A 24,961-nucleotide genomic window follows, 5' to 3' on the forward strand; every position below is an offset into this window, starting at 1 on the left:
CAGTGTCTTTAAATTCTTCTAAGATTTTGACTGTTTTGAATTACACCTGCTCATTTTCGTGATAAAAGCGTATAATCCGCTCTAATTATCCGTCTAATTATTACTATAGTAGCGTTCAAATCTAAAATTTCCTGCGACGTCTTCTAATTTCTATTAATTCCTGGGTTAATCTTGAGGCGCTTCGAGGGCTTTGCAACAATGGGTGCAAGGCACAACTCGAACCTTAGTGTCCTTCCGAAAGCAATATCTGCTCGGGGAAGCTTTCTCCTAGAAAGTTAGGTCCAGAATAGATCAAAGTTCGATCTGAGCGAAATCTGGGTTACGACTAATCTTGTCTCGGGTCTCTCAAATATTCTCGAATTAGGTAAGTAGAGGGGAACGGCTGGTTCGTGACGGTCGGAATAATACGATCGGTGTCATCGGTTAGAAATCGCCGACTGGAAAACTGTTCTCCGACTCGGCCGATTCAGAAATCATCGTTAACGAGTCGCACACAGGCAGCGCGCAGCGCAGCGGTACGGATCCGCTACCGTGAGATTGAAAGGAACGATCATGATTCGCCGAGGTATTGAACCGCGTCCCCGTGTTCCAGAGTGTCGGGTCTTAAGTCGATTTACATGGTAATTGAAGCGGAAATAGACAAAAGCAGTCGGTAAATCGGAGTGAATCGCTCTCGAGAGGCCTTTGCCTTTCCAAATTGTCGACTATCGTCCGATGATTCAACCCGTCTCTCTTGTCTCATCGCGTTCATTTTCCCTGATTCGACTTTCGTTCGGCTCGATCGAACGATAACAGTAATTGATATTCCGACAAGCCGACGGTTTTCAGGTCGTGTATAATCATTCTTTTGTGGCATCGTTATTCCCTGTTCAATTAAGGATTTCATCGGAACGTTGTCTTTAGTAATGAATTAAAAATTTGTGAAAGTTTCCCTTGGAATTATTCCCGTAGCGGAGACCGCGGCTAAAAGTTCCGGTTTTGAAGAAACATATAAAATGACGTGGAAATAGTATAGATATTCTCGTTTTCACCGAGCAATTTGTTGCTAAATTTATTATATTTTCAAATTGAAACCATAAAATTAAATTTCATTAAAATTTAAAATTATATTATTAAATTGTAACCTTAAAATGAAATTTCATTAAAATTTAAAATTATATTATTAAATTCTAACCTTAAAATTAAAATAGTGTAATGAGTTTTTTATATTTTTTCAGTTATTTGTCGTTGGGCGAAGCGGAACTTTCTTCCCCGTTGTGGGGCAAGTCGTTTCTAAAGAATAAAATTTGCTAATAATTGAATCTCTAATAAAACATTTCATTTGTTAATGAAATACAACGCTATCATGTAGATAATATTGATTTATTTAGGTTTTTAAGTAATGCGAACAGATATTGGAGTTTCTCGCGATTGTTTTTTTTTTTTTTAATAAGATACTAACTATATAATACTTTATTAACACTGAAACACAACAACGATTATATACACAAACTTACGACATTGTCATCCTTTGTTTAACACTTTGACAGTGCCAATTTTGTTGGTAGCAGTGCAACATCGCAGCAAAAGATAATAATTTACAATATTGTATATTTTATTTTTTAATATTCACCTTTTAAGTAAAAGTCAACGGATCCACATTACAAAGCAAGGGATTAAGACGATCTAGTTGCATCCGTTCGGCATTACGCGCGGAGATCAAATACCGAATTGCAGGATAAAGTTAAGCAGGCAATGATTTTTGTAGCTAAAGTTGCATATAAAATTGTTTAGAACAGCTTGGCGGCGCAACGAAAATGGCGCGCATCAAAGAGACAACGGCCCTCTTCCGGCCTCATTAAAACGAATCTAAGAATTAAACGAGCAAATGGAGCATTCCGTGGATCAATTCGTCGGAGGGAAATCGAGATTAAGTACTGGTTGTTAAATTTACGAGACGCAGTAAAATACGCAACGATAACGGCGAAGAGAGAAGAGAGAGAGGGAGAGAGAGAGAGAAATGGATCGATCTGACGGATCGAGTGGTCGCTGAACAAAAGGGCTTACAGTCATATTCGTTTCATATTCATGAACGACGAGTCTCATAGTGCTGCTCAACATGCTCCCAGACATTTGCGTCCATCTCAATTTATGCCATCGCTAATTGCCTTCGCACTCGAAAACCAGTCTCCACTTTACATTCGATGAATGTAAAATAAGGAGTTACTTTGAAGGCGGGACCGTTTTCCGGGAGAATGAAAAGTTTCGATGGAATCGTTGAATCTCTCCGACGGATTCCCGTTTCCCTGCCGGGACTAACCAATTGTCCCGTTTGCAACTGTTCGATCACGCCTCGTGATACCTCGGTTTACAGCAAAATGATACAAAGAATTTTTTCAGATAATTAGCTATGCATTTATTAAGACATTGTCCCAAAAATCTCACGAATAATTCGCGGATTTTCATGAAAAATAAAAATTTTATCCATCAATTTAAAGACAGAACAGTCTTGGGCAACTTCCGGCTCCTCAGCCACAGACATCTCCTCTCCCCACCAAACTCCCGTGTGATAGTGGGGGAACTGGTAGCGAGGGAACTATGCACGGATAGTCAGAGTTGTGCTTAATTTATTATGTTCCATCATTTGCGTAGAATCGAATTACATCGTAATTTAATTGAGTAAGAGAACAGAATTACGAAATAATTGAATACAACGTAATTGAACACAACTCAACACAATTCAACACTACTCTGCTGGTAGTGGGAGTCGTGAAACGACAGCGTGGGGATGCTTGCCGTCGGAAAATGGGCGAACAACGTCGTAGAAGAGGAAAGGTGCAGTGGGAAGACAAGTCTTAAGAAATAATTTGGTTCGCTTTTGCTCCTCACTGTACTGTAATCTCGCAAATACGTAGCAAATTGTCATGGACCACCTGGTTGATCCAGCTCGGCATACGCTTGTGTTCCACGTCCATTTAATCAAGACTCGATCTGATACTGAATCAAATTCGGCTCGTATGCTCGTCCCCCCACTGCACGCATGGCACGCGTCTAATTGAATTCTGGCTGCCGGCCGCGATTCCGTCGCGCGGAAAATTTTCATTATTGACTGTCGCAAATCAATTCGCGAGTGGCCGAGAATGACGGATTCTATAATGGCTTGTAAAAATGTCCTTAAAGTCGATGGGATCACTTCTGACGCTGCTGGCTCGATGGAACGGGTCGCGTCAGCTTAACGGCTACATAACTTTTCCGATTACGACTTTTCGAACTGCACGACCTGCATCAAGTTTAATGCTACGGAGCATCGTGCGAGAGAGGGAGACAGAACGTCATAATCTAAAGTTACGTGTCGATAAGGTTGTTCATCCATCCGGTGTGCGCTGTTTATAATTCAGGGACCCCATGTGTGCAATATTTAACTGGATGCCGCTGGTACCAGATGTAAGAATTAGCTGGCAGCGTGATTACCGTTTAATAGTGCCAATTTTGTTGGTCGTATCGCAACAATTTATCGAAGTTACAGACCTGTTATTAAATAATCGTTTAGTTGATTCGTTTTATTCTACAGGTAATTTCAACACGCCTCTTTCTAGCACTAAACCCACCGATCAAACAACTAATTTAAATATTTTCATTCATCATCGCATTAAACCAAGTGGTTAAATGTAACCTAACAAGCATAATTATTTTCTTGTACTACAATATTCATGGACAGCGGATTTTATGCATTTATAAACGAAGATAAGTGGGTGTAATTTAAAACAGTAAACACATTAGTAGAATTCAGAAATACTGTTATATATTATTCTCAACTTATTAACCATATTAAGAAAGAAAATAAATTTCTATTTTTCATTCCAATTGGAGGATCGTTGAGGGGGAAAGTATGAAAACGGTTTTGTTTCTGTCTTTATAGAAACGTTTACAAATGTTTAAAATCCAAACGAATAAAAAATGGGATCCAGTTAAGTACTAATTTAGAGAATAAGTCAAGGAAGAAATTAGTGGATTTGATGTACTGCTTCGTTAGGCTTGGAGAGTATTATCAAATGTTGCTGCTGCTTGAATAATATGCATATTTGTTCGAGTGTTTATCGCCTGGCATGAGCAGCGCGGTTAGGAAAATTTATACTAAGTTATTGTCTAATTTACCAAGATGGCAACATGGACCATTAAACTATGACATTATGGTGCACATGCCGGCGAATATACCGGTAAAGTTGGAGGCCATAGAGACCAATTGTTCACGGAACATAAATCCCCTGAATCAGAGGTATATTCGCGTAACGTTTAATCAACGTTCATAAGTCCTCAAAGTGGTGTGAATCGTCCTCATCGGTATATCATTAATACCGGGTTAAACGAATCGGAAATATATCACGATTACCGAACGGTATCGAATGTACGCGTATTCAGTCGTTATTCATGCCTGCTGTAGCACTGAAGAAATTAGCCAGACATATCGCCGGATTGAAATGTAATCACGAGATCCATTATCACTAAAATGTGAAAGAAAATTTTTCTACTGTTTAATCGTTGTCGTGGCAACGGCTCGAGTTATTGTTCCTTTAACAAAATTATTCTTTACCGAGTGACTTATCGATTCATTTTTCTGAAGCAATTCTAATGCATAGCAGCTAAATAAATATTTATCTCTTTTCGAAAGAATTGATAGAATTTAGTGGTTATACAGTTTTTAAATTATTTAATATAATAATGATAACTAGGCTGCGAATCTGTATGCAAAAGCAAAATTTCCTGAAGCAATTCTAACTAATAGGAGCTAAATAAATATTTATCTCTTTTTGAAAGAATTGATAGGTTTAGGGATTGTACAGTTTTTAAATTATTTAATATAACAATGATAACTCGACTGCGGATCTTTATGCAAAATGTTCTGCATTGATTGTGGAAGCAGGGGTAGAATAAACATTGATTTCGTCCCTTAATGACTTTGTTATATTAAAGAACAACATTAGAATATTTTCAAATTTTTCTAATCTTTTACAGTTTTATATTTAACCCAAAATTCATAAATGAAATCATGACAATTTTTCACGAATAATATTTCGGGACAGCAATTCAAGCAGTTTAATCAATGAAAATTTGGGAAATAATAAAGCATTAACAAACCTGACTGTTACCATGCTGTTTATACATATATACTCTTGTTGCTTAACAACAACAAATACGCATATTGCGAAAAGAACTTTTTTAACAGTTCAATATAATTTGAAATCTCGGCGGGTATTTTCAAGCGGTTCGTTATTGAATTGATTTTATGCATTGTAAACTATTCAATAAAACATTGTAATTTTTTAAATATTAAAACGTTACATTTTTGTTCTGCAGAATTCGATAAAATTGTTTTTATTGTTTCCTGTTGTTCGTTTAATATCGTTAAAGTAAACATGGGGGAAAGCCAATTTGAGTAATTTTATTAAATGCGTTCCAATGGACCGTGAAACATCAAAAAGTGCATGTAATATTATTCGATCACTTGGCAAATAAATAAATTCACAAATTAAAATTCGCCCAAAAAAATTACTTTTAAAAATTATTTTACTTCGAACTACGAAAACTGAACGTAGATTACGTGCACTGTAGGGTGGTGACAGAAGTTATACATAACAGAAATTATACATTCAAAATACCTGACGAAAATGATCAAATTACAATTTTTGCAATAGCGATCCTAAACATTCCATGTTCATAAGCATCTATCCACCGTTGTATCCATACATGAATTGCAAACAAACTTTAACTAAAAGTTAAATAATTGACTGGTTGACTAATTTAACAAAGAGAAAAGGTTGACCAACTTTAAGAGTGTTAATCTATTATTTTCACTAATGACGCTAGCAAGAGCACCGGATATTACTCAATAATATGTATAACAAAATCGCCAACAAAGTATTATAATCATACAAAACGTACAGAATGATTGATTACGTTCAGATATTAATAACCACACTAATTTAGAAGACAACGAAACGAAATCTGTGTAAAACTGCTCTGTATATCTACTCGAAAAGCTTCTGCAATGTAAGAATTTGCACAATTTCCTTAAAACACTTGAAAAATCTTTTCCGAGACTGTTTCAGAAAGCAAAGCGTGCTATACAATCTCTCGACTTCCGACGGAGTACTCCACGGGTGGACAAATTAAAACAAAAAAACAATACTGAAACGGACAACAAAAATTGTACGACCTACGCAAAATTTTTCGGGTCAAATGCGTTCGACTTTGCGACGGTGGTAAGATGGAAGTTAGGGTAACGTGCCCTGGCGTCCTCGAAGCTTTACGTAATAAGTTTGAGAAATGAATCGTGAATAATTGCTGGCTCAAAAAGAGAAAGAAAAGAAAAAAAGGGGGGAGGGGAACGCTATTCCTCGGCGGTTACACGACTGCCCTCAATTCTCATGATTCATCATGTCTGTCGTGCGGCAGTCGCGACCATAAAAATCCGGCCAGCCGCAGGCCTGTCAACGCAGATTGAATTCATCCCGACTGTAATCATCGGATCACAAGGATGGCGTATCTCACGGTAGACAGGAATACAACTGTAGGGCTGTTTCTAACGGCGAGTTGTCGCCGCTGTTGGAGTCTAGGTTATGTACGTCGCAACGGTGGATAATCGTGGCGACGAGGCAGAGAGGCAGAACTACAATAAGCACCTCCGGCAGAAAAGGCGGGCAAAGACGCGAAGAGAGCAGTCCGTGCACAAACGGCCAGGATTACAGTCGCTAGTACAATTGCGAAGCCACGCGCAATAAATAGCAATTATGCTTAACAACGAGGACGAGGTCGGACCAGGAGCTACGCCCCTCTATAAACCACGTCTCCCGGCCGACGACTTTAACCACCGAATTATGCGACTGATTCAATTCTTAACGGATACTGCATGTCTCGCCCCATTTTCTCCGGGAATATTACCGTGGCCACCACAGTACCACCACCACTCTGCATTTTTAATGTAGGGCACACCAGGGGCAACGGTCGATATACTGTTTCCGAAATCATGGCATCAAGCGGTGCTGATTCTGTATACAGAGACAAGTCGATATGAAGAAATAAAAGATCTTTCTTTGATGCTTCGTTCTCGAGTAAATTAAGTTTGAAAATTCACCGAACACGTGTGCTATTAGATAGTGATCGGCAAATGCGTCTGCCCATCACTTAACTGGTCCTACTTGCTGCCAGAGGAACTGGCAGAGAAACTGCTCTCTTGACCGAACGCGTCACGTGACCGGAAAATGGACTGGAGCGAAATAGAAATTTATTTCTTCTCTTGATATGTTTAACAGGTTGAAAATAATATAACAGTATATTTAAAGTCTTCTAATTCGTTTACTGTTTTAAATTACACTCGCACATTTTTGTCATAAATGCATAAAATCCGCTGTCTGTTTCCTCTCATCTATGTCCTTTAGAAAGGCATGAACCTTCCTCTGGTAGTTGCTCATGAAGAAATTTCGAGATTCGATTGAATTTTGCACACTTCTCCAAGTCAGAGTTCGTTACAGCTTCACTGTAAACTTAACCTGATACTGTAGCCGTTCTACTCCCCAAACTGTTAGGTTAATGGTTTCATTAATTGATATACTGTGGATGTGTATGCAAAATAAAAATGGTCAGCATCAATTACAAGAAACAATACCATTTGAATATCTTAATGAGTGAAAAATAGCATCAATTCAATGCATAGTTTGTTATCATTCAAGAACATATAAGTCTACAATAATTGTGCTGTTTTTCAACAAAAATGTTAAAGCAATTTTAAAAACTGCGGATTTTATGCATTTCTGACAAAAATGAGTAGGCGTAGACCATAACAATAAAAAGATTAAAAGTGTTCAACATTGTTGATATATTATTTTGACCGTATCAAAAGTATTAATGAGCAAAATCAATTTTACGTAGCTCCTACACATAGATTGCAATGGATGTATAAAGTACCTGGTTATTGGTAGAAGGGTTAAAGGGAGAAATTCGTGGGTAGGTCCGTACCAAATGATCGTCTCCCTGTCCATTCAGATCATTTTAAAGCTGCAAAATATAAAAGACATTATTACCCATTGTCATAAGAACACTAATCCTACATTGCAAAATACTAATGTAGAGTATACTTACAAATGATTCCGAACATGTTTCGTGGGAGGATTGATAATTCTGGAAAAGAATAACGATCAATTAGAATCACTCCCATCTTACGAAACATTCCGGAAGAAGCAGCGGACGGTCAAGTTAAACGCGCCATTTGATTTTTCAGTGCACGAACTCCCATTAATTTTGCATCGATCTTAAAAGTTCGCCGAGTGTCCGGGGGAGTGGGAACGGCGAAGTTTCGTCTCTCGGAGAGAGCGGCGGCTGCCGAGTTGCCTCTCTCGTCGTGGCCGGAATTAACACTCGCCGAGATTTGTCTTTTATTTCATAATTACATCACTAGTTCGGAATTCCTTCGGACCCGCCAGAAAGAATCCGCCGTTGGAGGAGCGTCCTTGAATAGTTTCGAAGTTCCGGGCGACGAGGAAAGCCGAGGGAAAAAAGGAGCAAATGACAAAGAGATAATGACATTAGCGGCTAGCCGAGAGCTTGCGGCGTGAGAAAATTCGCGGAGAATTACGGCCCGGTGAAATAAAAGCGAGACGAATTAAAAGCACCCCGCCGCGCCACCCCGCGCCGCGTCGCAGTGCCAAGCCCCGGCGTATTTGAGAATGCGCGATGAAATTTAGTAAGCTGTTAGTGCGTGACAGTATTCGCCAGCTGGCAGACCTAGTCACGAATTATAATTCCAACTGGCCACCGTGATACTCTTCGGTTTCATTTCTCAGAAAACTCCAACGCAAACATTCCGCTCAGCACGGTCGTTATCATCCCTTATTTCGAGAAGAATTTTCAGCCTGTGAATATTTTATTAATCGCACTGCGCAACTCTGTAGAAAATAGTAGGGGAGACCGGGGATGGTAGACCATATTTTACAAGCGCATTGCTTCCTTTGGTTCGAAGAATATTTGATTTTAAAGCTTCGTTCCAATTCTGTGCTTTCTACCATGTCTACTACGTGCTAACTAATTAGTAGACTGCGGCAGAGTGGCCAGATTAAGACTGGTCTACCATTCTACCCTTCCCACATGGCCCGATGACGTGACTAATCCGATACTGGCAGAGAGAGGGAACTTTTCTCCCTCTCAATTTCCCTCAACTATTGAATTGAGAATTTCGATACACTATTTTTAACTCATTAAGATTCCTTGTTATTAATGCAGACAATTTCTATTTTGCATACACATGCTCAGTATATCGATTAATGAAACCATTGACCTAACAGTTTGGGTTAGAACAACCGCAGCATCAGGTTACGTTTACAGTGAAGCTGTAACTATTCAATCGAATTTCGAAATTTTTGCATGAGTAACTACTAGAGGAAAGTTCATGCCTTCTAAAGAACATAGATATTACATCAAATATTAATTTTGCAATTTTTGATGAGAGGAAACATTATAATATTAGATTTTATACATTTATGACAAAAATGTGGAGGTGTAATTTGAAACAGTAAACAAGTTAGAAGAATTTAAACATACTGTTATATTATTTTCAACCTGTTAAACATATCAAGAGAAGAAATAAACTTCTATTTCACTCCACGTTGTTGCAATTCGGGTAGATAATGTTTAATTTTGCATGAAAATCCGCTGTCTATTTATAACAATGTTTCTGCACCCTTGTGTGCCATAAGTGTGTCACGAGAGTGCTTAAGGTGCATCCTGGAGATATTAAATGTTTTCCAGAATTTTTATAATAAGCTCATGTTTAAAATTTCATTTATCTAAACGAATCTAGATTCTATCTTAAAAGAAGGTATTTACCAAACCACCCTTGTTTTTAAAAAATTCTGCACCTCGCAGAAATCTTGTTAAACTCAAAGTGTTAATCCAAAAAAGTTGGGAAACACTGTGACATAGAATGATTGATGTATTTACTATCTTCGACCCCCCACCCCCGTTAAAACATTGATCGGAGGTCACCACCCCCGACAAGAGATGGAACATCGGAAATCGAAAATTTTTATTGAGCCATAAACAGAAGTGTATTACGTTCGATATAGCGTACGACGTCGTAAAAGTTGCAATCATTATAGCAATGACCACGGTATGAACAAAATTTCGATTTTATCTCAACTATAATCATAGAAATTTTCGAAAAAATCCAATGGTAGATAGTTTATCAATTACACACTGAAGTGCAGTACTTTGAAGAAAGTTTTGTCGGAAACTCAAAAGAAATGAGGTAACATTTTTCTTTGATAAAACGATTTCGAAGATTTCTCCGTTGAGACATGTACCGTGGCACCATCTTATTTTGTACACATTTCTTCAACCATAATTTCATTTCAATCTTGTACTACTTTAACTGAACCTTGTCCCAGTGCAGACTTCAGATTCAACTCGCGCCTAACTCCAACCTAGTCTGGACTTCGCTGATTGCAGCTTGGACCAAACCTGGAAAAACGGTCTAGGTCGCACTTGAACCTAGTTTACATTTAATCATGGTGAACCTAGTGAGCAATTAATTTATCTAATTTATTTTTTCTTCTGTTACCTTAAAAATGAAGAAGGTTTCGTCACGCCTTCTGTGCAATGGCTATGTTCATTCAGTGATTAGCCCCTGTAAAAAGAACTTTTGTTATATCAGAAGAGCTTTGAATTATTGCTACACATACTGAATACTATTTAATGAATGGTCCCATAACAATATTAAAAATCGATGTTCTCAATGTGTTATTTACTCGTAACATTTATGGAAATAATTCAGAGCTCAAATATTGCTCGTGTTTCTCTTGTAGAAGCTATTTCCGTAGATAAATGATCGAAATAAATCGATTCTGTTGTTGTACGTTGTTGTACGTCATCTGCCGTGTGCGCGGGGAGAAAAGATCGCGCGTAACAAACTAACCTCAAATTCTCTACGTAGATATACAACAGTGTACGACAGTGATGGGCACGGTAGGGACCCCTGAATTGCCTGCTTCTTCCACCAACTTCTCTTTCGCGCCTCGTGCCTTCGCTTTCCCTCTCGTACGTCCCTCCCTTAGACCATAAACGTGTTTCAAGTTTACTTCATCTACCAGATGACGGATGTGGGCAAAGTAGTCTGTTGAAAAGTTGCAGTGTACCACGAACCTAACAGTTTCCATACATCTTATATTTGCACAGATTCTAAAACATCGGCTCCAATAGTTTTTAAAGAAGTGCCTAGGACCGTGACACGTTTCTTCTATCAAAATTTCTTCTATCTATCTTCTATCAAGAAGATGAACAAAGAGGACGTATGAATTTGGAGATTTAACAAACGTAATGAAATCCTCGGACCCGGACGCACGGGCGATAACGTAGTCCATGATTGCTCGGTATGTAGATGCATTAATTACGTCAATCGATCTGATATACTCTACTGCCGAGTACACTGCAGCACGATCACAGGATCTCGATCGCGCGGCCAGTATCCGTAGTACTTGATTTAGCGTACGTGTCTAAGACTGGGAAACTATATCGCGGCTTTAATAGACATTACCCCATAGCAGTATGCTGTGGAGTCAATACTGACAGCTGCAGGTGGGCCAGCTTCCATAAAGCTAGCGCCGGCGAGAACAATAATTTCTCCATTGATGCGAGTGACGTGAATACAGCTTCTGCCATTATTAATCGACAATGCATTATCATTGGAATTCAAACAATCTCTTTATATACTCATTTTTGTTCTATGTAGAAAGTAATGATTTTAATTATGCGTGAAACATCGTTAATAATTTCAACACGCTTCTGCGTAAAAAGACGAAGATTAATTTTTGTGAAACTTGTTGTCGCGAATTATAATGCGCGGTGCGGGGATATTCAGGGAATCGATAATTTTAATGTTTCCGCGAATGTGATAGACAGAATTTCATAATGAATTCTAACTGAGGATGATTATGCAAAGTGTAAAAATGTTGTCTTCGTTTGAAAATTCGGGAGGTTTGTAGACATTTATTTATTTATTTCCTTAACACTAACCCCCCACCACGAATAGTCATAAATGACCGGTTATAAATTTTTTGTTTTACTATTATTGAAATTATAAAAATGCTATCATACGAAATGATTTAATGAATAGTTTTTATTAGAGCACATGTTACAAAGTCTAAATCAATTCTTGTCATTTTTATAAGGCATGTGCCCATACTTTTATAGTTCAGTACATTTAGTGTTAATTTTCGTTGGAAATAATGCAACAGTATTTCTAATTACTTTATATCTGCAGCTTAATTATAACTGTGACAACTGTCACTGAAATACATGGTACAATTGTTAAAGGATTGAGTATGCGTTTAGTATGTATGGGGGAAAAGTTCACTCATAATAAATATATCTCTAATGAATTCGTTTTGTTTGTTTCAGGTGAGTGAGCAACTAATCTTTTTGTGTCAACCCATTGGTAAGTTTGTAGAAATTACTATAATAGTAAATTCCAATTGATCCAGCCTTATTCGCTATTGTTCAAGATGTTACAGATTTACAATGTCAGCGTCAATTTGACAAACTTGTCAATATGATACTAAAACTTGCTCGATTTTAATTTAGACTACATAATTCAATACATAAGGTTGGAGGGAAAGTTATGTCGTATTTTAGATAACCAGGTAATTTTGCTTGTAAATCAAAAACACATGTTGCTAGTGAGTCATTGGGAAACAGGAATTGACAGATTATCTGAAAGATAGCAACAATTGTTACAAATAATGGAAATTACATCATTGTGAGTAATATTATTCATATATTTTTATAAATTGATTCAATTGTTTTCTTTAAAATAGGACAGTACTTTTCCTCCAACCTAATAGACTGAATAATCTGGATTGCTGACGGTTGACGAAGGAAGAAATGTTTAAATGTTAGTAGACTTCATATGCACTTGGCTCGGCTCACAAAAAATGATTTGGAATATATTTAAAATCTTAAAACAAATTATCCAGTGACGATATCCCTGTGGCAAGAATATCTTTGTTATTTATCTGTTAAGTTGCATCAACCTCACAAGGGTTACCAGCAACTACAAGTTTATACCTGAGTGGTCGGTTTTTGGATTTGATTAATTAATTTCGTATGCTCCAAGAAATTGATTAGATTTTCACAGGAGTCCTTGGATGTGTCTTGTTCTTTTTTGTTGGTATAAATGGCAAGATGTAACCATGTTACATGCAACTAATACATTCGGGGTTGTCTAGGTTTTTTATTAACTAGTTCGTGTGTCCCATTCTCACTCTGTTAATTGTTACTTGCTCTTTCCTGTTGAATGAGTATGCGGCGAGATTATCTGTCATTTTATTCGAATGAAAGTACTCACCCTTGACCACAAGAAATACTTAAATTGCGTGAATTTTTTATATAATGTAACCGGATGTACCATCACAATTGCATGAAACATTTTATTAGAATAATAACGTCTATGTTGAGGCGAAGCTATCATTACAGCAAACGAAAATGTTTTGCGAAGCGTTCGGATATTTTTGAAGGAACTGTAGGTCAATTTTCCAATATTTTCGCAGGTTCGTTAATGTCGATTCAGTGGGCAGAGGGTTGGACGAGAGAGCCGACCACAGGATATCGTTAGAATCGAGTTACTACGTATCGAAAGAGGAAATGACAACACATAAAATGTCTGGTATCCATCGAGTTGTTCGTTGACCTTCGCGAATCGATAAACGAGCAAGGGATTCAGCAGGTTGCAGTCTCCAGCCAGTCAGGCGAATCCGAGACGAGTCTGGCTCGGCCGCAAGTTCCCATGCCATTACTTTACCTTCCCTTACTTTTGCATCCGACCAGGCAGAAAGGAGGCCACGTATTCCCAAGGGTCCCTTTGTGGAGAAAGTTTATTTGATCGTTTGACACGTATACGAACCCATACATGCTGTGCACCTTACGAGCCGAAGATTCGAGCTAGAAACACCGGAAACCCATTTGGTCGTTTTCTTACGTTATACCGTCGGTCGTGCACGGTAGTCGTTACCCTGCATCCTTCTTGTTTCAACAATACCTCGTGATACTGATTTTTCACCGCCGGTCTCCTTTTTTCACCCTGCAGTATACACAGTGTTTCCGATGTCGTGATGCTACCGCAAAAAGGGTGATTCTACGCGGGTAAAAATAGCTCAGAAGCATTGCAACACTGGGTTCACGTGGTGCCGTTTTTATTGTTAAATAATGTTGTAAATAGACTGCGGATTCAGTGCAAAATTTACATCGTTGATCGCAAGAAACACAGAAAAGCCAGATATCTTTCTTCTTTCAAATATTTCGTAGAGATTAAAATGGTACGCGGACATCCTTAAATTTTTATAGTTTCTTCACCATTTTATAGGTTCAGGATGAAAATAAGTAGGTGCAATTTCAAGCAATAGACAAATTGCAAGAATTTGAGAGCTGCAATGTTGGTTGCAGATGTTCAGGAAAAAAGAAGGTCGACTTCATTTGTTAAGAATGGCACTACATATATTTTTTAGTACATAATGTTATTGGTTATATCAAGACGAGTTCAACGACCTAGTATAGTAAGACCTTGACATAACTTCAACAGTAAGGCAGGCTCGAGTTGTTAATATTGGTCTCTCGAAAGAAAAATATATGTTTCTTCTCCGTATATAAATTTATTTTGCCATCAGACGGTTGAATAAATAGAACTCGAGCCCCGACAAATATTCACTGAAATAACTTCTATCCTGTAAACAAAAATCGTGGAATATCAAACCATGTAACACGAAGATTGCACAAAGAAAACAAGTGAAATAGTTGGGATTGTCCCTCGAGGCACTGCCCTGGCTCCGCCGAAATAGAAAGCAACTATATCTACCGAGGGCATACTAAACAGAGTAAGCAAGAGAGTCTTTTGTCGCTGTCGAACTCGAAAGATCGAGAGTCTCTTTTTTTCTCGGACGTCTTTTGCCCCGCGGGAGCAACTCAAAGCACTTCCATGGCAAAGAATGCTTGTTGTCCATGGCTGACTTGGACTTGAGATTCACCTAGAAACTTCACGTCAAGTCGGTAATAGGAAATATATGAAGAGAAATAAGACAGATACGCGCCATTCTGGGGAATATCAATGAGAGAGCTATGCTCACAATCGTCATATTCTTTTTTTAGAGCTATAGTTGTCCTCAATAATTTCGTAACAGGCAAAGAAAATTTATATTTACCACTACATTTGCTCTAGTGTTTCAATATCGATGTTAGAAGAAAATATTTAACCCTGTATCTAATTTTGTAGCCCCTAAGCAACATCGATTTCAAATCCCATTTTCATAGAATTCTGCGCACCCCCACGCTTCAGCTTCGTCACGTGACTAATCCATTAGTGACAGTTCTCAGCTATTAAAAAAATGACAATAGATTCGACTATTTAATAGATTTTAAACATTTCTTATTCACAACTGAAAATTTCTTGAAAACTGAATCGACATTGAACTTTTTGTCATGAACCCACACTTTGGAACATAGTCCAATAATTTCTTTCATGAATATTTTCACGTTTCTCTCTTTGTCACGGTGCAGTTATCAATGATTATACCAAAAACTATTCCAGCGTTATTTATAGGTACCAGGCCAGGGTATCGTGGGTCTTAACACGTCAGTGCTAGTAATAAAATAAAATTGACTTTTATTTTTTGTTAAAAGAATTTTATATATTGAAATTTGAAAATACCCGATTACATTGCATAAATCCAAAAATTCATAAGATCCGATAAATAAGGAAAATATTGGAATAGGGTAAACTGTACAATGATTGGCACCCTAAGCCAAAATCTTAGTAAAAATCTTTTCATCTTTTTCTGTAATGTTTAAACGAGCTTAACTTGCTACAAAATCAAACAGTTTTCAGAGTCATAGATCTTTTATTATAAACTATATTCATTGAATAACCATCGTAAGACAAATAGTACAGTCATTGGCACATTTTGTACAGTTATTGGCACAACATGTATCAGTTATTGGCACTGAAGAACTGAATAGGAATTATTAACTAAATAAAGATAATTCGTCGGTCTTACTGATTGTCCTCCAGCGTTGCTAACACTCATATGTGGAACTCTGTTATGAAAACTTACAACGTTGCTTCGAAATATAAATAAGAAGCAATATAAAATGATTTTCTATACCAGGAATTCTTAATATTCGCCGTTTAAATCAGAAGTGCCAATAACTAGTGCAGTGCCAGGAATAGTACAGTTTACCCTATCTGGATTCGGTACAATTAAAAATTCGTGATCTTCGAACTCGAAATAGTTTAAACATTTAAGTAATGCAAAGGGTGAAGAAGCATTTGTGAGTTGTCACTAGTCGCAGCTCCAATTAAGATATAACCTGAATTATCCGTGGCGCTAACCCGGATCTAATTTCAAGTAGATCGAGTCTTGAACTCTCTTTTATTGGGACGCGTAGGAAATGGATCAGGAGGCGGGGGCGAGGCTCTAATGAAACGTGCAAGGAACGAATTGGACACGAATAGAAACTCGAGACTTTGTTCTATCGGCGCCGGTGGCTGGCTCGCGGAAGAAGCCTAGAAATAATCCGTGTATAATCCAACGTAAATTATTAACTCGTAACCGCTCTAAAGTGTTCGTTAGAAGTCCATCGACGTGGCTCGGCTATTATCAGTTTAATAGCTCGCTCTATCAGCATCAACGTATTCTATGCCTTAATTAGCGTGAGATAGGGAAACGTTTCACTGAGACACACACGCGCTTCCTTTCCAGCCACTGTCCAAGTGAGAAACGCAATAACACGCGTTACTTCCCTATCAGAAGTCCGCACACATCCTCGGACACTGACACGAGATAGTCCAGCCACTAAATCGTGACCATAGGCAAAGAAAGTGCTCGATGCGGAATTCCAGGCATACACCAGCTCCGATTCAAAGATACAATTAGATCCACTTCTGCGGAAACGAATCGTATCGCGCAGACTATAAAACAGTGAGTTGCTGCACGAGACTTTTGTCGCTTGTGTTCCCAGCACAATTTTATCTTCAAATATTTATTGCGTATGCGTTTCATTGCTGTTTTACAGTCTCATTTTTCGCCTTTTACGCGCGCGTCTTGAAGTTCTTTACTTTGGTTTAATTTTCCTTTTATTTCGAGCCGAATGCTTCGCTGCTGTTTTATTGGGCTGTAACAATTTTTCGTGTGTTTGCTTATTATTGAATTTTACGGTTTCATTGCTCTTCTCCTGGACGTGTTTCTGAGATTTTTTTAATCTGGTTAAATGTCGAATCGAGAACTATGCGGTGTCAAATTGACGAAAACGAGTATTTCCGGCATGTTCTTTTATTGGGTTGTAACGTAGACAAGTTCGATTGCAAATATAATGCAGTTCTAATTTCAACGATTCAATTTTAGCTCATTATAAATGTACATAACTGTGACGATTAAATATGATTCTGTGCTTCATTAATAGATAGAAAGTGGTACCGAACGTGACCGTAGCTATCCATGTCATGAATATTTCAATAGAACCGAGGAGTTAAAGCAGCATTAAATATAAACAATAGTCGAAAAGGATTATTGTGCAAGAGTTATTTGTTTAAAAAAAATTCTGTTTGATCTTGTATATCTTGTTCGAGGAGATAATGTTAGAGACTTTTTTAAAAAATGTTTTTCTTAGAACAAGTATTTTATAATGTGATAAAAATAAGTTATCTCAGACTGTTCATTATCACGAAATTAACCGAAAAATTGCCGCAAAATCGAAGTAACCTCATGATGAAGATTCTGAACAGAGTCTAATAAATATGCAAGCTATTGATTTCCATAAAATCGAAATAAAATTCTATTTTGGTTTTGTTAATGTACAGCTATTGGAGAACATATAAGCGTGCAATAAATATCAAGTTTCTCCTTGTTTAGGAAATTAAGAATTACAAAAAGATTGATCACATCTATAGTGGATGCTGCTCTATTCAAACATGTGATATAATAAAAATGAATTTCCGAGCCAGGTTGAAAATCAGTGTCAAAAATTTCAACGTGTTAAAAATGGTTCCATAACAGAAACGTGGGCAAAGTTTAACTCTCATGGGTCCGCTAGGGTTTATTCCAGAATAGGTTTCTGGCGAATTAATGCAATGTGAACCTGAATTAAGAAATTGTGAACTATCTACAGAAATATTACAAAGTAATAATATACTAGAGCCGCGAATTTAAGAAGAACGTGAGAAGAAGAAGGAAGTACAAATTTTTCCCGAACTAATACAGTAACTGTAGATGAAAGGGAGGACTTAAATGCCGCACCCTTTTGCTAAAGTTTTCGAAAGAAGAGAATATTCATGGAATCGGTGAAGGTCTTCATATTTCTGTACGGAATATTCGTTGAACCGGAGGATATAATCGGACCATTAAACGAGTAATACCGAGAGGAAAGTCGGGAGAAATGGTAAAGGAAGCTGAGTGTACCGCCGCGATCACTATTCCACTGTTCCCAGGAACACGGAATGTTTTGTAAATCGTGAAAGTTGGCGAATCGCGGGCACCGAACCGTGGAATTTCGCCTCCTGGATCAAAAGAAACGTTGTGGAAGGGGAACGGTGGGGGGAGGGGGGAGTGCGCAGGGGGAGGGGGAAGAGTATATATTCCACGGTCAACGAATTTTTCTGGGAAAACCGATTTCTCGGTAAAGAGGGCCGAATTTGCATGACAAACCACGCTTGGATCGCTTGACAATGGCACGGTTTAATCTCGGAGACTACGCGGCGTCGTTACGCTTTATTGCGCGATCCAAGATCGAATGGATCCGATACGAATGAAACTGGAAACACGCATAAACAAGGCAATAAAGAGACGATATTTTTCAACTGTGATACAAATTACGATAAAGTTCTCATGCCAGATCTGCATACGTCCATTGGGCAGTTGCATTTGCGCGCTAGTTTATTAGCAGACAGATTTTATGCATTTATGACCAACATGTGCTCGTGTCGTTTAAAACAGTAAAAACATCAGAACGATTTTTAACATGTCGTTACGTTATTTTCAATCCATTAAACGTATTCAGATTGAAACGTATTAAAAGTTTTATACTTCGCTCCAGTTTGTTGCGAGTCAGATGGACAATTTTTATTTTGCCACGCTTACAGTCGGGGACAATTTAAAGTGGACACCATTAAGAATCGCATAACTTTTTAGAAATTGGTCCACAGGACTTGAATTTTTTTAAGATGTTAGACCGGCTAGTTCGCTAGAGAATAAGTAAAGAAAATTTTAATACGATTGCAATTGGTAGGAATTATATAAAATTTTTCAAAATGATGTTTTGTCAACTTTTTTATCTGGGCCTGTAACGATAATATAAAAAATGCGTTTTATCGATTTCGGTAACTTATATGCATACTGAAAATTTCATCGAAATCGGTCAACATTGCAATGAGCTACATACGTTTAAAGATGAGAGCTTAAGGGTGAAAATCGCAGATTTTCTGTCTTGCTTTAAACGTTTGTAGCTCATTGCAATGTTGACCGATTTCGATGAAATTTTCAGTATGCATATAAGTTACCGAAATCTATAAAACGCATTTTTTAAATTATCGTTACAGGTCCAGATAAAAAAGTTGACAAAACATCATTTTTGAAAATTTTGTATAATTCCTACCAATTGCAATCGTATTAAATTTTTCTTTACTTATTCTCTAGCGAACTAGCCGGTCTAACATCTTAAAAAAATTCAAGTCCTGTGGACCAATTTCTAAAAAGTTATGCGATTTTAGAGGGTGTCCACTTTAAATTGTCCCTGACTGTACATTAGCTTGCCGAGTTGTCGTCGTTGTATGCGTCAAATCTTGTAATCGAATTTTAAATCACTTCCTGATCAGCTAGAGACTTGAAACTTTAAACATAGCTCAGAACTGGATGACAGTGCAATATTAAAAAACAAATTTGAAAAAAACTGTGCGTCTAAGGGAGAAAAGATTTATTACTATGAAGCTCTGCAGTCTAATGATTACCATCATAACGATAACTCACTATGCATGAACGATCGGAGAATCTATTCTCTTATCTAACTGTATTTGTTGTATGAAGTAATTACAGCAATTAATAAGCTCTTTGAAATATTTCTTTTATTTCAGATACAGTGTTAGACGAGAAATGTTTCACATTCTGCTCGGCAATTTTCCGTCCTCGTTCGAAATATTTATTTTTGTTCCATGGGAAATAGGAAAACGAGAAAACTTCTCAGCTCACTCGATATATTAACAAGCTCGTTGCCAGCGTGACATATTTTCGCGACGACCGCCATTACAAATTCCGCGCGCAAAAGGAACCAAATTACTTATCCGCGCGCCGTTATTTAACGTGTCGTTCAGAAAGTTAATAAGATTGCTTCGTCGCCATTTTTTAATATTTCGCGGCGACAATATTCCTCTTAACAGAATATTGTACACGCGAAGACCGTCACTCAAGAACGGTACCGGTGAACGTGTTTGTTTAATAATCTACAGTAGTGTCATAGTATGCGTTATTATAATTATTTAACAATGTAGTTGAAGCATCACACAACCGCGAAATAAGTGAAATTAATTACACGATTCATTTAAATTTAAAATATTTTGATTTTTTACATTTCGAAAAAAATGTTAAATCTATGTTAAAAGAATAAAATTATTATGAAACTTTGCAAAATGCTTGACATTTCTGTTACACGCGAATTAACAGTGATATTACTGTTTTCCAATAATTCTTTATTACACGAGAAATTACACGGAGTGAAAATATTACCTCATCGTCGGTGGCGTTAATTGTCGATTTTTCTCGATAATGGGTAATTTTAATTGAAACGGCGGGAAATAGCCGCAGAACCAGAAGTTTACAACGCGTCAGCAGCCACTTAAGTGTAACATGGCATAAAGTTTCGCCGGTTAGTCTGCAAGTTAACTGAAAACAAAGCCGTAGCGACTATAGGAAAGACGAGCGTGGAAGTTGGTAACGAAGTACGAAACTTGGATACAATCTACTTGCATACAGGCTAACGTACCGCATAGACGCGTTAGTTAGACGGACTACTTTGAAATCGTACTACCTTCGAAACGTGTCTCGCATAATTTCCGACGAAGTTAATTTACTTCATTGTACAAGCTTCCTGTGGTACCGGAACTTCTTACCGAATCCATCACATTCATTAATGTGGAATGGGCATTCATTATTCAACAGCTGATCGTATTTTATAACGATAAATTTCGAGTACAATCATTGATAGGGCCTCCTGTTCAGAGAGGGAACACTTGGCCTGCATGCTGAGTCGCCAGATGAGGGGAGGGAACACGAATTCAGGGGAAAAGTGTGCTCACGGGATGTGACACATACTCGACAGAATAATTTTAACCCTTAGCACTCTCGAGTGGTTCCGAGTCGCCACTAAAAATTGCTGTACCATTATTTCTTTACATTATTAGATATGTTGTCTAATAAATAAATCTAATAAATTACTAAACGTTTAAGTAATGTATGAGGTATTATATCAATTTTATATTCATACAAAGAAATAATTAGAATGTAACTGTTCTAGGTCGAAAGAAATGTTTCATTTTCGAGTTAAAATAGCTCCGAGTGCAAAGGAGGTTAAAACTGTTCGATTCTCCTAACCACCTCAGTCCCAATTAGTTCGGATACTTGACGCCCTACTGTGTTTGCAAGTTGTTGTTCAATTTCCTGAGTGCTATTTCTATAAAAATGTCTACGGAATGTCACCTTATTATCTTCTTTAGAGTTTGAAAAACACTAGCAAGGAAAGTTGAAGGTTTAGTAAGAGGTTTGAAGTTGAAGTGTTAATTAATTTTCATTACATTAATGCCTTACTTTGGGTTTTGGTTCTTGTGAAGCACTGATACGGAAAGTTAAGAGTTTATTAAAAGGCGTGAGGTTATTAAGAGAGAGAGAGAGTTTATTAAGAAAATTGTAAAACTTTGTGTGCAAATGTGCAAATGTACTTTTCATTTGGGGTATAATCTGGTTTTAGGGGATGAAATTATCCGTTGAGGGAGACACAGAATTTTCTTTCTGCAGAAATGTTACACACGAATTAAATTTTTCTCACACATTCATAAGATTCTACAAAATTAATTTTTGAATAAATCTTGTTCTCGAAGTTACTTGCTGCTATGCAAAAATAATTTCCGATGAGCTTCTATCATACATGCAGACAAATTTATTGTATATTTTTGTAGATTCATTAAACCTCTATCATCAAATATGAAGACGCGGTAGACTTTCTTTTTATGTGAGCGAATTTTTACCAATTCAGTGGCATTGTTTTTGAAAGCATAAAAAGCTTGTGGTGAAATGTTTAAACTGCACTATAAAGATCTATTGTTTCGTAATTGTCCTGCATGAAATTTTCGTGCAGCTACATTTTGAAATAGGTCAATAATATACATTAATTCATCGAATTACAATCAACGTCTATCAAAATTCACTGCAATTATCAGAATTCATTGCAGATCCTAAATTAGATGTAATGGGGCAATTATGATATTGTTTTCATCATATATTTCCATAATGAATAATAATATCAATTAGTGCATTCTCTTGTACACTTTTTAGGTGGTTTTTATGTACACCATAACTTAGATATTTTACATCATGAATGTATTCATTATGTATAAGATTAACCAACGTGGATCATTAACATCAATTTGTACCTTACGACAGGTAACATGTATTCATGACAGTGTAAGCACGTCTATCAATTCTACACTTTGGCAATGGTCCAAAGAAATCAAGTATCTCTTGTATTAATGCAGTGTCTAGTATTCGTTCGTATAAATTATGCATTTGAGGCTTCTAGAAGTTTCTGAAAAATGCTGGAATTATTAAATAACAAATTGAAAAGTGCATTAACCTTTTTAACATGAGCACTAGAAGATCCAGTTTTATTGTTTTTTTATTCACATTGGATGCCTGTTCACATACAACGTGTCCAAGTAATTATTTAACTCTTCTGAGGGGAATCAAAACATATAGTAGAAAACTTTCGAACTTTGGTATTTAACATTTGTGCATTGTTTGCTCTGTCAACAATGGCGTAGATCAAGGTGGTAATATCTCCCCCCCCCCCTTGTATACAGATTGCTAAAGGACCAATCGTATTCTTAGATTCTTTTTACTTATTTGCGTGAAAAAGCACAAGTGAAGAAAAAGAACAAGAGCCTGTCAGATTTTTTAAATCTCATATCAATAATGAAAATTGAAAATAACATAGAACCTTCTTCCATCGGAAAAAGAGTGAAAACCGAAAGACTTATTTACGGTCTGTTTTATTGAATGTTAAAGCAAAATAAATTCCTACTTGCGTTCCCATAAAATTTTAAAAACCTGACATAGGTCTTCTTTCCAGACACTGACTCAAATGTGTCAAACGAATGCTTCGAAGCTAGAAGCTACGCTTAGAGAGTACGTGGCAAACTTTAATCGCCAATAAAAGAAACAAAGATATTGAACTCGGGACTTCTCACGGGAGTATCAGCCCCACTCTACCCAATCGCAGTCAATGGTGAAAAGAAGCGTGCTGGAGGTATAGCCTTAGCACGGTTATTCCCTACCATCTCTGGTTAACCTTCCGGTGGCCGTCTGAGCGGTCTTCCGGGGATTGTCTCTGGTTCGCCACTCGGTCACGGTCTATTTCCGGGGCTGAGCGATCGTTTAACGACGCATTGTACGTATGTATTTATGGTGGAAGCGATAGAGAGACGGTAATAAATACTGTTATACCGTGCATTAACGTTAGCAACGGTGCAGCCGCCGCCGCTCTCTTCTCTTTTCTCTCGGCTTCCTCTGTCGCGTGTGGGTAGAGAGAGAGAGAGAGAGAGAGAGAAGAAGAAGGTCCCCGACAGAATAATGAGAGAAAAACAAGCCCGAGCCGGAAGAGGAGGGAAAAGGAAGCCGCGAAGATGCCGTACCGACAGGAATCGCGAACGTGTTTTCATCTTAGGCGGAGGCGGAGGCGGCGACGTTGTCGTCGTTGTCTACGTACACACACACACACAGTCGCCGCGCCGGCTTCGGTTTCTGGGACACGAGAACGTGCTCCCGTTACGCCAAACGCTCGTCAGCAATTAGCGGGTGAAACAAACGTTGCCCTGTTGTACGCTAGCCAACCACGTATGTACAAAGGTAATAGAGTCGCATTCAGCTGGGCGCATCTGCCGCGAACGGGAGTATGCGCCGAGAGAGAGAAAGAGAGAGATAGAGGTATGTGTGCCGGAAAAAAACGACACGCTCAGACGAGCAGACCGAGAAAGATGTCCTGGTTCCTTTCCACCATTTCGTTTCACAGCATTCCCAGATCATTCTTTTATGATGAACGGTTTAACAGGTGAACGAGGCGCGAAGGGTTTTACAATCCATTCATATCTCTCTCTCTCTCTCTCTCTCTCTCTCTCTCTCTCTCTCTCCCTTGCTCTCTCGCTCTCTATAGTGTTTTCTGGTACCAGCAGTGTGCGGTGGCTCGGAAATCCGGAAAAATTGGCGAAATTCTGAGCACGCCGTTTCTACTCAGCTAACGATGTGTGATGCATTTAGTAGTATTCGCAGAATGCTCACTTTTACTTTTCGTGATGAGGTGCGGCACTCATCGTCAAGATGTTGCATTAATTACAGTGAATCACAGCGATATTCGGAAGCTTTTGAAACACCTCTTTCTAATATCGGATCGTATGACTTGAATTTGTTTTGTTTTTTTTAGAAGTTAGATCAGTTTGTTACATGACGTGGGAAAGAAATTTTGTAGAGATTGCAATTGGCCGGAATTATAGACAACATACTATTATTGTTTACAACTTTTTTGTGTAGATCTATATTGAAAATTTAAAGAGTACGTTTTGTAGAAATGTGTCAATTGTACATATTCTGGAAATTTCATCGGGATCCGTTGGTGCGGAAAGAGACAATAGGCATTGAAA

General features: G+C 37.8%; 1 protein-coding gene across 3 annotated transcripts in view; it reads left to right on the forward strand.

The window, feature by feature from the left end:
• LOC143214010 (CCR4-NOT transcription complex subunit 6-like) overlaps positions 1-24,961 on the forward strand; it is a 591,839-nt gene that overhangs the window by 309,426 nt on the left and 257,452 nt on the right. Inside the window, exon 8 of one of the 3 annotated variants that reach the window (XR_013010084.1) lies at positions 12,424-15,142. The exons of the other annotated variants lie outside the window; for them this stretch is intronic. The gene's annotated coding sequence lies outside the window, so the exon portion shown is untranslated. Of the gene's footprint in view, positions 1-12,423; positions 15,143-24,961 lie in introns of those variants that run through there. 3 annotated transcript variants of the gene reach the window in all.

Source organism: Lasioglossum baleicum, chromosome 12, assembly GCF_051020765.1.
Source record: "Lasioglossum baleicum chromosome 12, iyLasBale1, whole genome shotgun sequence".
Taxonomy (NCBI): Eukaryota; Metazoa; Arthropoda; class Insecta; order Hymenoptera; family Halictidae; genus Lasioglossum; species Lasioglossum baleicum.